This window comes from Anas platyrhynchos, chromosome 6 (assembly GCF_047663525.1).
Source record: "Anas platyrhynchos isolate ZD024472 breed Pekin duck chromosome 6, IASCAAS_PekinDuck_T2T, whole genome shotgun sequence".
Classification (NCBI taxonomy): domain Eukaryota; kingdom Metazoa; phylum Chordata; class Aves; order Anseriformes; family Anatidae; genus Anas; species Anas platyrhynchos.
In genome coordinates this window covers 40,235,325-40,252,480 of record NC_092592.1, presented here as the reverse complement: position 1 = coordinate 40,252,480, position 17,156 = coordinate 40,235,325, and the positions used below count along the sequence as shown (strand labels likewise).

The window sequence follows — 17,156 nt, the reverse complement described above, 5'->3', positions numbered from 1 at the left end:
TGTCTGGGACCAAGGTCAGCAATGGACGTCTACAGAGAAGTGTAAGAGCAGGGAAAGCACGTACTTTGTACCTGTATATCTCTAAAATACTCTCACAGACTCCAGGAACTGCCTAACACTCTTTCTTTCTTATTTAGTAGTCTCTGAAGGCTCCTTCTTCCAGTCTTAACTATGTCTGCGTGCGTCAGTTATTTGCAGAATTGCCATTAACCACCAGCTATGAGGGCAGCCTTCCTTCCCTGAACTTCGATGCAGCCACCGAAAAGAAAAGCACACCAAAATCTTTCAAAATTTGACGAAAATTTCTGATTGCTTCCAGGTAATCAATAGTGACATTTTTCAGCTTTCGGAAAACCAGACAGCATATTTAGCTTACATTGTACCTGTGCAGCTGGAGCTGCAAAAAACCCATCTCGTCGGTGGCTTGGTCCAGAAGGGAATCCTGTCTGCACTCACCAGCCAGTCCCTGGCACACGTGCGAGCATCAGCTTCCCAGAAACTATCACAAAGGCTGCCATCAGCGCAGAGCAAGGACGTTTTGCAGGCAGGCAGGCTGGTAAAAACGAGAATGAAGGTGCCATTAACGGGGGATGGCTTTTTCTTGCTGCAGTCAGATATGCTCGCATCAACAGCTGAAACGCCTGCTCTTCGATGGGTGTTAGTCACATTGTTTAGCTGAATATAGCGAAAGATTAGTAAAAACTACAGAATAAAATTATCTCTGTTTTGAATTAGAAATACTGAAGATGTAAATTCTTCCTAATAATATATTTACTGAGAAATATAATTACCTAAGAAATAGAAATGTTTTGCAAAATGTTGGAATATGCTCATTCAATCATTGCCTTAAAACTAACTGGATTAGCAATCCCTAGTTTCCTTTTATAAACAAAGACATAAAATATCTTAAAAATCTTGCAGGAAATTCAAGAAAAATTATGCAATAAGGTATGAAAAAGTAAATCTCTGTTATGGTCATGGATACTTCCCAAACACATGTGCATTTTAATTAATCCCATTATTTTTTACAGGATTACTTGCTTGTTTAAACTCAAAAGAAAGCAGTTTTCTGGATGGAAACAACATTTTGAGCTTCAAAGTATGTTTTCCATAATAACCAACACTGAAAAATACAAAACATTTATTGCTGCTTGGAAAGCTTGATTTGTTTTTCTCAGATATATATTTTCACAGCAGTGTCAGCAACTGATAACATTATGTACATAGCAAGTACTATGCTATGCAGGACATGAAATAATTACTCGTTTTATTGTAGGCTTATTGAGGTAGCTACATTTGAGTTTGAAGTTAATATGACAATCACGGAAACAGTATTTTAAGCTTTTATAACTTTAATATAATAGTTCCTTCCGTTTGTATATCTAAGATAATAGTAGGCTCCATATATTTAAAAAAATAAAAGTAAATAAATAAAAACCTCGCTTCTGGCACTGAATTATACTAAGAGAAGAAGAAAAAACATCAATGTGGATTCCTTAATTTTTCTTATAATGGAATTCTTATCATTTACTTTCAAAGCTTAGTTTAAACTAAGATTTATTAGTCCCTTAACATTAATTACATTAATCATATCTGAAAGCATTCACCATCCTCTAGGTTCCTGCATTATCTTGCACAGAGACATTCAGCTCCAAAGCAAAACATTGACTCCAACATGGCCATTCACTAAACCAGAGTCATCTGAAAGCCTGTATGCTTCATCAAGCCCAGTGTCATTCCAAAGGCTACAGCCCAAAGGCCCATCATTTTTGGAACGTGATATATGAGTTCATAAGAAGTATTTCCATGTGTTATTTTACCTTGCGGGTCAGGTTTTCTAAAAACTGTTATGGTTTCTCCTCTTAGTTGGACATGCCATTGCATCTGAATATTTATCAGCACTCGAGAGTTCAAGAACAATTAATACATCCTGAAGGAATAATGGGTATTTTCTTGAGTTCTCCTCATTTTTCTTTTTTTTTCCTCGGATTTACTAGGCTCAGTGCACTCCTTAATGCTCATTGCAACTTGATTAGCAAGAATTCTTAGTCAATCAAATAATTACTTGTACTTCATAAATATGTTTTCACAGATACAGAGGTTTTAATGATTACACCATGCCACTTGATAAAAGAAGATTGTCCCAAGTAGGAAAGTGTAAGAGTTTAGGTAAATTGCATTGCAGATATTTGTGTGCTTGAAAAATTCTTCCTTTCTTTTGGTTCATCAGATGCCATAAAGACACTCAGGGCTTAGACTGAAGGCTCAGTTTTTTCTTCAATGCCATATTCACAAAAACACACATGCACAACCTCACACAGCACAGTTCAGTTAACTAGACTTTAAGCTCTTGGTAGTTTGTGCATGCTGTGATATGCATGTGCTATATCTGCAATGCATAAAATTACTTCTGTGTAGGGGTTCAAATTATCAAATGAATTCATTGCATCTTCTTCCTAAAAGTAACACAAATCATGGCACAATCATTATATGTCCAGCAGAACGAATCTTTTTCCAAGTTGTTTGTTGTTTGTTTGTTTGTTTTTTTTCCATGCTGCCTCCAAAACCTGTATATAAAAGTCTAAAAAAAAATTCTAAGAGACGACATGCTATGAAACCAAGACTGTTATTTAAAACAACTACGAGTAGGTTTTATGAATATATATATGTATATATATATACACACGTATACATGCTTGTAAAAAAGCTAACAACAAAAAAAAGGCAAATGCTTTGCATTTATTTTTTCCTGGTAAATATGCTTCCCAGCACTACAAATACTGATAACAAACTAACATCTCCTGGTGTAATGAAAGGGAAACGTGTTCAAAGCTGCGGGAAAGTGGCAGCATCATGTATCAGGAAAAACATCTAATAGCACGGGTAACAACAACTACCTGGCCTGTCATCTGTAATTAGGCGCTGTGAATCATAGTACATGTTTTTCTTTGAACTAAAGTGTGTACACTGTTTTTTTCTTGTTGAACAACAACAAAAAAATCCCACCACTCGTGCGGTTTATACCTCACCAAGCAGCAGAGCTGTTTCTAGGGAGCAGACAGAGCAGGGGCATCGCTGCTGCTGGATGTGGGGCTCGTGCTCGGGTCGGAGGGAGCAGCTTTCAGGGCAATCAGGCCGCCACGTAAACTTTAAACCCCAGCAATCTCTGTGGGCTGCTCGGATCCTGTACGATTATTTGGTAATCCCTCAGTATTCTTCTGTTTCTGCAAAGTCACCATCACAAGGGCATGAGGAGGAAGGGTGGAGAAACGCAGCCAGACCTGACCCTGCACCCAGCCAGGTACCCCTGTGACATGAGGTACAAATCAACATCAGGTCTGGGTGTGCAAAGAGCACCAGACCAGGCACCAGCATTGAATATTGAACTGTCAGCAGTGCAACAAGATAGCAGGAATGTCCTGGAGAAGCTGCTCACGTCCAGACATCAGCTCTGGGACACGCCACCGCCGCCAGCCTCCCGCAGCCAGCCTGGCTCCCCTGAGGAGGAGAGGAAGGCTGCCTGCTAACAGTGAGGGAAAAAATACTGCTCCTTCAGCCTGCGAGGGAATCTGCATTTCCAACAGAGATCTTTTTTCCTAGCCCTCCTTAAAGACAAAGTTTAAATTATTTGAAGATGCGCATATACCACCTCTACGGCAGCTCTATTGCAGCAACAAAAGCTGCAACTAATTTTGGGACAGCTCAAGAAAGTTGAAATGTATTTTAATGAAGAAACCAGCCTCTTCCCTTCAGGGCACTGCTTGGCAGAGACCAAAAACCCACAGATAACAGATGGTCAGCAATTTCATAATAACCTGGCAGGCCTGACACTACCTACTGGGACAGGATCTGTGGCAGAAAGATAAAAATGGCCCAGCATAATGATGGGAGAGGGCTGAACGTTCACAGGCACTTACAGAGCAACTAATTAGGTCTTACACTATCAACACACTTGAAAGTGAAGTCTGTTTGGACCCTAGGCATACAGGCAGAGCTACACAAACAAACAAATATCATTTAAGCATGTACCAGAAATTATTCAGACCTCACAGATTTGACAGCAGTAGGGACCAACAGCGTAAGCAGCATAAATAATATTCATATAAGGCTCGGTACAAAGCTAAAATAAAGCCAGGCATTCCTAATAATATGGCAGATTTTTAAAGCAATGCACAGAGTTTCTTTGCCTTTTAAGATAAGAAGTCAGAAACGACTGCCTGGCCATAAATGCAGAAAGCAATGGTGAGAAGAAGGAAAGGCAAGGCAGGCAAGCTGGGAAGCATACAAAACAGGAAGAAAGTAGACAAAGCAGCCAAACTGGAGTTAGAATAATGTGAGAATTGGAACGGTAATAAGTGCTATCGGTTTTGCAGAGGGCAAAATACATTTCCTTGCCCTAGCAGCTTAATTGTCTTCAGAAGCCTGCAAGCTCACCATGCACTCCCACTGCACTGAGCTGGGGCAGTGCAGCAGCAGCTGGGCTCCTCTGGGGGTCTCTGGTTATTTTTGGCTGCTCACCACGACTGCTGCATCATGCACAGCACAGATACGTTTTTTGCCCCAACCTGAGACTTTCTCACATGTTCTGCATGGTGCCATGTTTCTCATCTTGAGCCCTTGGTAATCCTAGCCTTTGAGAGTGGTTGTTGTTTAAATTTTGCCATGGGGTACAGCACAGACCTCGTGTGTTAACATCTCAGCCAGAGCCAGGAAAGGTAGGGGCAGCTCTAACCCTGGCGTGCTCAGTGCCTGGGCAGGCACAGTTATCAAGAAGTTTTTAGCTAACAATTAAGACATTTCAAGACCAGCCTCCTCTCAGTCAATACTCATGGCCCCATCTGGCTTTCCTGGGCTGCTGTGGGGTGCCAGCCCCCACCACAGATGTCCCGTATCAGACCCTTGGCCACAGCCCCCAGCTCCCATGGAGGCGCTGCCACTGGTGTGGGAGTGAGTACGGGAGAGCTGGGAAACAGGCAATATCGGCAGACATGAATTAAATAACTGCGTGATGCAGTTTGAGAGTCCAAAACCACTCTCTGCAAAGTGGTGCTTAAATCACAGCCCTGCATCCTAGCAGCCGGGCTCGCCTCTGCTGGGGAGCTGCCTCTCCTCCTCTGTAATATAACAGACTAATGGCGAGAGCAGTTGCACAGAAGAGGGATGATAAAATAAAGCTGAGCCAACACTGAAGGAGAAATGTAATATTTATGAGACTACAGAGGGAGAAGATGGGAGCCTGGCTCCATACCAAGTTAGCACAGGACGCAGGGGTGGGGATGCCGGGGTGCTCCCCTCGAGGAGGCTGAGAGCCACAGCCCAAGGACAGGACTGCGCCCACCTCTCCTGTCTGCACAGCAAGCACTGGGCTTATGCAGAATAACATCACGTGCACACATATTTGTATATTTTATACACATAACTAAATCACATATGGCTATAATTCAGGGAAAAAATGTAAAGATATATTAATAAAATTCTATTATATATAGACACCTATAAAAATTACATACTGCTTGGAATGAAGTGGCTGATCGTTGTGCTGCTGGTGTATGGTGAATCCAGCACACCAGGCATCGGGGCCCAGCCCCAGATATGGAAACTTCCCAAGTCCTTCCCCTCGATGCCTGACGAAGGACTCGCTCCAGCACGCAGCAGGAGCCCTGGGCACAGCTGGCAGCAGGCACAAAACCCTCAGGAACCGAGAAAAGGCACAGCAACCATGAGCCTCCAGCTCGGCACGTGCAGGAAGAACAAATGGCACATGCATGGCTCTGGCTGCTCCCTCCCACTTCCAAAGCGTGTTGTTGCAGCATTTAAGTGCTCAGAGCTCCTTTTCCTGGCATTTTCTTTTTCTTCTCCAGAAAATCATTGCTTCTCAGAGCCTGCAAAAGAAAAAAAGGCTAAACAGAAACTCAGAGTTTTCTCCTCCCATGGCCAATTAAAAAATAGTTGGAAAACAAAGTTTCAGTCCTACTGGACCTCCGCGTTGGAGGGTTCTTTTCCTCAGCTGCAAGGTTGGGCCTCAGAAATGGCTCACGAATCCCAAACTCCTACATTCAGCTTCACTCTTAGCCCTAAAAACAATTGCTCCTCTCCATTTTCTGTTCTTCGCCCAGGGCTCCTAAAACATCGTGTGGGGATTTGGGAGCCCCATTTGAAACAAATTGTTTTAATTAAAATAGTAATTTTCAGCCCCAAGAGATGTAAACTATTAAAGAGTTGCCAGGAGGGAGATACACTAATGGAGAGCAATGAGCAATTATAGGCAATCTGCTGCAGGTTCTCGGAGAAAAACACAGGGAAGCAGCGCAGCCACTTGCTGCCTGCCTATTTATCACTGCCGCCAGCATTTAACAGCATACAGGTTTTCCTTCAATAAAGGCTCAGCAAGTGCACTTCATTTTCTTATGTGTCATCAAGTCATTTTGATATAAGAGGGGAGATCAGCAAGGGAAATGGAAGGAACAAATCTCCTCTCTCTTAAATAGCTCTTCAGCACCTGAAACGATCGGTGTGCAGGGACGGCGGGAGGCAGACACGGCTGGGTTTGGTCATGGTGGTGAGCCCTCGGTCTCAGACAACCCCGTTGTCTCCCAGAAAGTCCGGGACAGACTTTTCTAGAAAGTCTGTGGCCACCCAAAAATTTGGCGGTTCAGGTCTCTGGTCACAGGGAGGACCTGGGCCTGCGGCTGCCCTCTGAGGATGGCAGAGACACCGCGTGTGTGAGGTGTGAGCAGGGGGATGGCCTGGTGAGTCTGGGGGCAGAGCTCCAGGTGAAACAGGGGTCTTTTTAGAAATAGCTGTTTTTATGGAAGTTTCAAATCTCTAAGGGTAAATGTGGGGTTTTGCCACACACAGACAGATGTCCGCAGGTGTACTTTCTCCTATAGGTGGATACATGCATGCATATACGCCCTGACCCACTTTAACATTCCAGAATTTTATAGATTTACCATACTGAGATAAGGTGAAGAAAAGCATCTTACTCTAGAAGCCAGGAAATCAAATTTCCACTTTTAAATGTCTTAATCTCTCCTGAAATAATCCAGGACAACCTATAGTGGGAATCAGAGTAAAAATAAGTGAAAAGTAATTTTTGATACATGGATTTTTAGTGTAGGAAACAACTTGGTTTAATAGCAAAAAAAGAAAGCGTATTAGCAAGCTTCCTGAAAACAGTTTTTCAAAAGAAAAACTCCATCTTTTTTTACTGAAAATAACATGTTTTTCTACTCAGGAACCACAGAGCATCTGCCTCCGCCACCCACAGACACCACAGAGGAACATGTTACTCCGAGGAATATTTATTCATGTCAGCGCGGTGACCTACTAGAGATAACATCAAGATGAAAAGTATTATTCTTTTTTATAATTCGCTTCTCGCTTGATTCATACCTCATTAAATCAAGAGGAACGTTAACCATACATTGGAATGTGTTGCATGAGTCCCTTTATTTTATTTTATTTTTCCAAAATGCAGGCATTGTTTATTAACAATGTGTCATTTGATTCTCTTAAGTAAATAAACACCAGCAGATGACACCGTATTCACCTGTGGCTATATTATAATAATTAAATAATATTAAGTAGAAATATGAAAGATAGAATTGCTGAAGAAATTGAGACTCTAAAAGAGTTCCAGTGAAGGATGTTCAAACAGACATTCCAGAAGGGCAAATAGATAAATTAAATTTTCCCTTAGCAACCTCTGTGACAACTGGAGAATACTAAATGCAGAGCATAAGGGACGTGTTGCAGCTAAATGTTTTGCCTTATTTTTAATTTAAATGTAGTTATATAGATAAAGAGCCTGGAGGCATCAACCACTGCCAATCAAAGCTTACATAATGAGTAAGTCTTACAAATATAGTGAAATCACTACTGCCCAGAATTGCTTAAGTCATCTGAGGATGAATTTTTTCACTGTAAACATATGCAAAGTCTTGTCTTTTTCTTTTTTCTTACCCCCCCGCCCTTTTTTTGTGTGTGGGGGGTACATGTATTTTCAAAAAACATGGTATCTCTTTGGCAAAAAAAAAAAAAAAAAAAAAAAATCCTTTGAAGCAGTCCAAATATCTTTTGAAGTTAAAACTGAGGAGTAATTTTGTATTCATAGACCCATTTTACCTCCCCCCTTTCCTAAAAAAGAAAAAAAAAAAGACATATAGCTTAGTGAAAAATTTATATAATGAAATAGGCTGACTCATCTCATGACATCAGAAGCATTCAAGCAAACAAAATTCCTCTAAAGAGAAAGTGTACGTATCTTTTTGTGTAATTCAAAGACACTGTGAACTGAAATACTGGAAAATCAACTTTAATTAGTTCAGATTAAGTGCTACAATCTGTAAATTAGAATACCGCAATGTACATAATAATGTGCATGATGCATTAATGGCCTGGTAAATAAATGATTGCTTTAAAGAGCTATCCTCACTTAGCAACCTAATAGATTTATTAAAACTACGTTCACGTTTCTTTGCAAAGTCACAAAGGCTATTAAAAACTCATGGAAGTGCCATACAATGCATTAGTAGCACAATTTTAAAACTCTTCTTTGCCTCTCTCCATTCCTATAAATACATTTCTCTCCTTGACAATCCTTCCTAAGGGTCAGAGATTTTCCCATGTACATCCTTCCAGAGCCCCAGAAAAACAAGAATGGCTGATCTTACTTGAAAACTAAAAGCTTTGAGGTAGTTCTCCACGGAACAATGAAAAATCCCACAGGTTCAAGAAAACAATTGGTAAATACAAGCTTCTTCTGCCATAAAATACATTTGTATTTAACAAATTGTTCGCTAATGGAAAATGTTTTACTGCTACGCATACAGGGCGGCTTGAACAGTAATACAAAGTCAATAACAAAGCAATAAAAGCAGCAACACACGCACATAGTGGGGCAGGTATAAATAAAAGGCATGTTTTGCTATTTTTGTATGGAAGAATTGCATCATTTCTCTTTATCCATCTACAGTGCAGAAAGTTACATTTGTACTCAAACTCTACTTGACTCCGGCAAGTATCTCTTCTTATTCAATGATCTACCATTTTCTTCTACTCAAAAATCCCTGCAATAGACCAGCTAAAAATTTTTACCTGAGCTGTCTATTGGAAAAACGGTGACAGGATATATATTTTTTTAATGATTCCTCATTACTTTCATGACTTTTTATGTACACTTGATGTTTGGGAAGAAGGAGATAGTGATAGTCTTCCTGAAAAAAAAAAAAAAAAGAAAAAATGCAAATATATCAGGTAACAGAAATGCTCATAAATCTGAATTTATATTGGAGGCAAAAGTAAACTCACAAAGATGATTTATTGCCTTTTACAATGAATGTGACTATTAGGTGCTTAGATTTTATTAACACAGGGAAAGAACATATTTTATGTTCAAATATTTAAGTACTCATAGAAAGTAAATGCAGAAATATTGTAAGTATTAAGCATTCAATTACTTCAAGCTATGTAAAAAAAAAAATAATTTAAAAATACTTTTCTGCCTGTACAAAAATATATTGCCAAAAGAAATTTCTGCTTTATTGGCAAATCCAGTAAGTTTGTTGGCTTTATTCAGTCTAACTGATGACATGTATGTGCATTTCTCACAGCCTCGGATGGGACAGAAGTAGAGATTTGAAGCACTGACCACAGGAGAGCTGCAGATATTAATAATGAGTGACTTAAACAGAAGTGCAGAATATCAAAATACCCACTCCAAGCAATGGTTTTCTCCAAGACATAAGCAGTTCTTGCCTACCTGCATGCTAACCAACGCTCCTCACCAGCAAAGACTCCATTCCCCACAGCAGCTTTTCATTAAAATATATTTCTGACACCTTGCAACAGCCCGTTTGGGAACGGGCTTTAGAACAGCCACACAATTTTGTGGCAAAACTGTAATTTCTGCATTGCCCATGTAACAGACAACCAGAATCCCAAGTACCGGGTCATTCCGCAAAGAGGAGGAGGAAGATACAGAAAAGTAAGAGATCACCCGTGCCTTCCCCAAAATGAGTAGAAATGGCAGCTTAGACTTGACAGCTTGTACTAACACTGAAGATGAGAAATAAAGATTTGTTATGCTCACTAAGTCACTGCCATCAAAGGTTCGTTCCTTCCTAATGGATGCCAGGATGGCAGTGGAAGAGGAAAGTCGGTTTTAGACAACATGAGCTGCTTCAGCGAGTGTGTTAAAAATGAAATGAATAAAAATAGTCATAACATGCAAGCTCAGGCACTGCTCTGCAGAACGAGGTAGGAAATCCTACAAATGTACTCATTTAACATCGCCCAGTTTTCAGGCTGCCACAACTGTCAGGACAGGAAGAGTTTTCTTATTTTACCTGTAGAGATCTGGCGCTGTAAAATTATTTTCATTTTAGCTCAATCCAAAAATAATGTTAACAACAACAAAAATTCAGCTCCTCAACCTGTATTGATTTGCGAGATTATTGGGAGAGTAGTCTTGTTGTTTTTATGTTATTTGAATTGATCACTGGCTGCCTACTTAACTTAAATATCCAGCTACAATGCTACTTTATTTTTCAGAACTTCAATAACAAAAATGCTTTCATTTTGCAAATTATAGTCCTAAAACTGATAGTGCTATTTCAGACATGGTCATCTCTTGCTTAAATCAAGTCAAGTACATACCTTAAGGGCAAAGCAGCATTTCTCATGTGACCCCCAAAATCAGAATAATTCTCATTTAAATGGGAACATTGATCTCCTTTTATTTCAAAGCTGTGTATGCCTGCACGTGACACGGTACAAGGCTATGACTTGGATTTTTTTGTAAACCGTCCCCCAAAGGGTTAGCAATGAATCACACTTCTTATCAGCCCAGCAATACGTGGGCAGATTTCCATTCCCAGGAGTCAGTATGAGAGACCTGGACATACTGTAAAGACTCCAGTGGAAGGCCACCAAGATCATCAAGGGACTGGAGCACCTTTCCTATGAGGAGAGGCTGAGAGAGCTGGGGATAAACCCCCCTGAGCCTCTTCTTTTCCAGGCTGAGCAGCCCTGGCTCTCTCAGAGCATACATACAACCATTACATTTAATTATTTCTGCATCTCATAGCCCTGCTAACAGACTTCTAGCCATGGGCTCAAGAGGAAAACATTTTTAATTGTGCATGTTTAGCCCAACCATGAGATAAACTATTGTAAAACTTGAAATAAAGCTTGAAATTATCAGGGACACTGCTGCTTGGTAATGAAAGCAGCTATGGAAATCCCCCCATTTCCCCCTCCCCTTATTTAAGTTTTGAAATATGACCTCAGAAACCCAAAATGGACTCAAGAATGTGGAAGATTTGAACAAGGTCGCTGTCAGGTCTGCACCAAGAGGCTCACTTGCCCAGTAATGAGCCAACCCAAACCATCAGTGGACAACATCACTTTGTCAGGCTCACGCAACAGATCAAAACTACTCAGATCAGACGTGAGAAGCATAGGAAAAATGGTACAACAGATCTAATCCCCTTCCCATTACATTTCACAATGAATGGGGCATGCAACAGGCAGCCAGGCACCGTGCTGGCTGCTCACAAGCGTGGTGCTCTGCTGGAGGTGCTGCCTGGGTCTGGGCTTGTAGTTCAGAAATACGAACCTTAGGTTTTATGCTCACCTTCTTATTAAATAACAAAGGACACAACTCAGATTAATGCATGTTTATACATTTTAATTGTAGATTAAGGTGTTTCATGGATACATAAGAAGCATCAGAAGCATATTAACTTATGTTAGTTTTAACAACAAAAAAAAAGCTACTGCAGATTTGCAATTATTCTGCAATTAGATGGAAATTACTTTCCATGCTAATTGCTCTGACAGGTGCCTAATAGCTTCTCTAAATAGGGGTTGAAAATTTACCCATGGGTATTCTCAATTACTTTGCTTGACCACCTTTTACCTCTCCTTAAAGCAATGAAAATATTCAGCACCAACCAGAAGTTTCTGTTGTGCTGGGTCCTTCTCCCCCACAAACAGCTGTGCTCCTTCCCCTGTACCCACGTCTCCCATCCCCGCACCCCTCACCAGGGGCAGCCTTCCTGCCTCTGGTAGTGCTAAAAGCTTCCTAAAAGTCCCTAGAGGTTTTTCCAGGTTTGTTCCTGAAGGAACAATGGTGAAAAAAAATCAGTAGATATTTTTTTAAAGCAAAGAGGAGCCTTCACCACGGCTGGCACATGCTGCAGCCCTTCCTGCAATTGCACAAGCATTGGTAATGTTTAATGAAACGTCCCACACATACCCCAGATACAAATGATCTCAGTCCAAGTACAGATAAACAAATAACAACCTATTCCTGCATGTTATTTATCTCCATTACTTCAAAGACTCTCCTTAATAGACAACCCCACAGTGAGAGGAAGGAATACTCTTGTATTTCTGAGGGGTCCTAGCCACTAATTTAAAAGACTGGTGGAGCTAATTGGCTGTAGAAATGATGATAAATCTGACACCGGTGGGAAAAGTTGCCAACACAGCTGATGTGTGTATGAAATGTGATTTCACCCCTTGACAGGTATCACCATGGGTATGTCCGGGCCAGGACAGACCCGTTCCCCATCCTTCCTGCCAGAGCCACACGCTGCCTGCTCTGGGGGCTGGGGCTTGGGCAGGCCTCAGGATGGACTGCAAGGCTGAGACTTCGGACTACAGCAACAGCTTTTTTCCTTGCTGAAGGCAGAGTGCAATCAAAGGGGACAAAATGTGCGTGGTTTCCATGCCATCAGAGGGGGGAAACAGAAAGAAGTTGTAAATTTGTGACAAACGTTACAGGAGAGGCAGCAGCTAGCTATAGAACCAAAGCTTCTCATCACTGCTCTTCAGTGAAAACCTTCCAATATTTGTTAAATTATTTTTTTTTTCCTGAGGACTTTACCACTACAGCCCTCTTCAAATTGAAATTTCATTTATATACTGTAATATAACCCCCATATGTTTACCATAGCTTCATTGGGAAAATGTTTTCCCAACTTGTTTGCAAACACTATAATACTGAAAAACAAATGCCAACTCTTGCATTCAAATGAGAGCATTGCCTGTAAAATTGTGACCTTTGTTTTATATATAGACATTCACAGCTGTTAACCAAGATTATCTATACATCCCAAGGTGTATTTCATCTGAAATGCAAAGTTTTTCTTTATCGCACATATGGTTGGCTGGGAATGAGTTTGTTTCCCTGTGACTGAAAGCGATTTGCTTGACTTTCAGACATTTAAAGGTGATTTACGATCTCTGCATTCACATCATGGATAGATAAACAGAAGTACGATAACGTGTGTGACCATTATCCTCAGCATCTGTTTTATCCTAAAAACAATTCTATATAAAATAAATTATATCTTAATTATTAGGACTGCCCTCACTTTATTTTTCTGTGGTGTTTGCTTTCAATCTTTTGTATCTGGCTCTACAGATACATCAGTTGGTCACTTCAGAAGACACAGTGGAACAAGTCCTCTGCATTACACATCACATTATTTTACATTAACCACCGTTCTCTTACAGCAAGTGTTGATTTTATGGATAATTTGACCTGTGAAATTCAACGCAGTGCACATCTCCACTGCAATTAGGCAGGCGATAGTAGCTCGGTAGCACGCAGGCACTAATTTTAATGTAGCCATCTACCATAGAAAGAGCAGGGAAGGTTCAGCCACAGCCTTCTGCGTGTGTTGTGTGCTGAATTCTCTGCCATCGAGACCTCATCCCAAGAGGGAGCTTGCCCTGAGCAGCCCAGGCACCCGGTTGCACTCATGCACTGCACGCAGCCGGCCGGGAGCAGGGCAGGATAAATCATGCACCCACACCTCTCTGACCCAGTTCCTTAAGCAGCACAGCAGGTAGAGAGGACAGCCACTCTTTCACTGCAGAACAGTCACTGTACAGCAAGAATACTTGTAAAAAAAAAAATAATTGACCTTAACTTATTAACTTCTGGGGGGTGTTGGGTCAAGGGGATGTGGAAGGTAGTGAAACAACATCCTTGAATCTGTGACCCTGCCTGACTTCCTTGAAGCACATCTCGTGTTCGAAGTAATTCAGATCTGCTTCAGCACTTCTATAATTATACTATCATTAATTATAGTGTTTTAAGAAAGCACTCAAGTGACATTTCTGGTGACACAAAATGTTTTTCTTTCCAGAACATACACACAGCAAAGAACATTACCCGTATTCCACTGATTTGTGCAACTAAAGGTGTCAGAAAAGAAAACCATACCACGTCCTTTATTTTAAACATCCCTGAAATAAACAACTTTGTCCACCTCCGGTGTTTTGTTATTTGGAGAACTGCCTTGCTTTGCTGTTCTGTCTGGATGTATTCTTACTAGTTGGTCTTAACACTATGCAAATGTAACTGCACTACAGCTGCACAACTCAGTGCAATTGCACTGTTCAGAGCATTTTGTTTCCAATTTCCTCCTCACAGCCTTGTTTATGCTTTGGGTATTGGTATTCAGAAGTTGAGCAGTCTTGCCAAGCTTACTCCAGGGACTTCTAATGGCTCTGAAGCCTGCTCTTTGTTCCTACCACATTAATAGAAAAGCTCTGCAAAGCAGTCGTTTATAGCTCGTCTTTGCCTCAACATTAACTAAAGATGCAGCTCAAAATTTAGCTTCCAGCCCAGCTCTCCTATACACCAAAGTAGGTTATAGCTATTTAAAAAGCAGCTAACATGAACACTCTTGAAAACACGGCACAGCCCAACCCCAGATATTATCCCACCTCCCCTGGTGGGTTGTACAGATGACGCTACTTTGCACAGCGCTGCTACTGGAGCCTGCCTGGCAGAATTCAGCGTGTGCCTAAGGGACTGCAGTGCACACGCCATAAGCTTGCAAAGAGAAAATGAAGCACAAGAGCTGTTGGCTCTTGTGGTAGTGAAGTGATGGCAATGCAGCAGATGGGAGCTCTCACCACCCTGAGATGCTCGACACTGCTGGGCAGGGATGTGGCACGTCAGAGCTGGCTTCGCTCCTGCTGGGCAAGCTTGAAGAGTATTTTACTGCAACAACGAGCCTGTGTTGGGCAACAACTGAAGTCTCCTTTTTAAAGTTCGTTGCAGTCTCATTTGTTCAGATATTTTGTCTGGACTCCAACGTCCGTGACTGCTAACAGCGTTTCCTACTGCCTCTGTGGATGCTCAAGGAATTTAGCAAGTCCAGGGAAGCATCCAATTTCCAGATGAATCAAGTCTCCCTCCTCTCTCTTTCCTTTCCCTCCTGCTTTACAGTGTGGTTAATTGCTAAAGCTACCTGCCGATTTCCCAGGTTGCAAGTCAGCTTCAAAAGCTTCCAAAGACTTATTTTACTACTTCATCCATCATTTTGCATTTGTATCAGCAGTTCCACCTACATTTAAGCTGGTTTTCTCATGTTCTCTTTTAAAGTTGCTTTCAACAAGTGTAGCACTTCTATCACCATCTACTGAGCAGACAAATTGATGCAAGCATCCTTTGATTCACTAAGCAGCGCTGGAAGATCAAGAGCACAAAAGTTATCAGAAGAGGGAGGGGAGGAAGGAGAGAGCTGCGTCCTAGATTGTGCCATTCTTCATCTGAAAAAGTTAGCAGCAGCTGGAAATTCAACCTCTCGTGCACACCAAACCATTCATTCACTGTTTTGAAATGGAACAATATATGTCAAAAAAGGGAGAACCATAGCAATGAGATCTGCTTGAAATGTTCATTATTTTTGAAGAGTAATTTTGATGTTTTTCCATATGCCTCCCATATACAATAGTGTATTATTAATTAAAGCAAACAGTGTATTAAAAGTAAGAAGCACCATATGCACACATATTTCAATGCACACAAGAAATATCTGCTATATGAGAAAAAGCTCTGAAAGCTCTCATTTCATTTAGGCTTTGAATCTGAGAAAACCAAATGACTCTTCAGGCGTCAACCAGCATTTTGCTTTAGTCTCTCTTGCATGTATTTTTATACAGAAAAAAAAAAAAAAAAAAGAAAGAAAGAAATTAGATTTGATTTGTAGCTTAACCGAGAGAGTAACCTAGTAAAAAGAAAAAGAGATTATAAAAATTCCTTGTTTGTTGTTTTGTTTTCAATGACATTGCAATGAGCTATCAGAAAAAGCAAGAATAGAAGTTCTGTAGTTTGTGTTTTGTTTTGTTTTTTTTCTGGTGGGGCTTCATTGCTGTATCAGTAATGCTACTGTACCTGATTCCCTGTTAAAATAAGAATAACTACTGGACACGATGCATTTGGAACTGGAGGAGGCTGAAGGTGTAACACTCAGCAGCTGTGGCCCATATGTACACACGGTCTGCCCAGCTTTGTCACCTGAGCAGCTTAAAAATCTGTGAAGTATTTACTAGCCTATGGCTGTGTCTGACATTTTGTAGAAATCACACAGATTTATCCGGCAAGGATCTTCTTCTGATTGTCATATGTTCCTTCTCTCAGAAGATTAACATGCTTTTGTGAAGCTGGAAGCTTGTTATGAAAGACGAAGATACTTAACCTTCACTTGAACACAAACTGTCAAGCCAGTTTCCATGTCATTAAAAAAATAAAAAATAAAAAAATTGCACTCCCTAAAATTTAATACTCTCATCATAGCACTCATGTTTTCTAAAAAAATAAAATTGATCAAGACCCACACAATGAATTCCTGCATGATAGCATGATATTCTGATATCATACATGGCAGAGAGCATCACTCCAACAATTCCTACAGTCCCAGCATAGAGCCCAACGCATCTCAAGTGTTTTGTATATACATATGGGCTATATAAAATTATATGAAATGGACTATATTATACCATAAGGATTATGACTGATAACCAACTTGAAAATATGCCATTTATGACAGAGTATAGAAGTATTGACATGTACAGCAAATATCATCATTAAAAGGTGTTGAAAGATAACTGCCTGTTTCTGTGCTTACAAAGAAATAAAATCAGTTGTAACTCAAACTTATAGAAAGACAAAGCTTTAAATTGGATTTTGACAATGGTTAGGGATGAAGAACTGTCTTCAGTTCTCAGTCAAAATGGAAACTCTAGGATGCTCATAATCAGATTCAAAAAAAAAAATCTAAACTTTCTGTGTAAATTTAACAGAAATACAAATTACTTTGAAAAATAAACTCATGTCAGATGCAAAT

General features: G+C 40.5%; 1 long non-coding RNA gene across 1 annotated transcript in view; it reads right to left on the bottom strand.

Annotated features, from left to right (window-relative positions):
- Positions 1 to 17,156, bottom strand: part of LOC106014879 (uncharacterized) — a 62,807-nt gene that overhangs the window by 32,642 nt on the left and 13,009 nt on the right. The window contains exons 6-8 of the long non-coding RNA XR_011810189.1: positions 9,100 to 9,218; positions 5,511 to 5,882; positions 384 to 553 (exon numbers count right to left, since the gene is read on the bottom strand). This is a non-coding gene — a long non-coding RNA (uncharacterized lncRNA). The remainder of the gene's footprint in view (positions 1 to 383; positions 554 to 5,510; positions 5,883 to 9,099; positions 9,219 to 17,156) is intronic.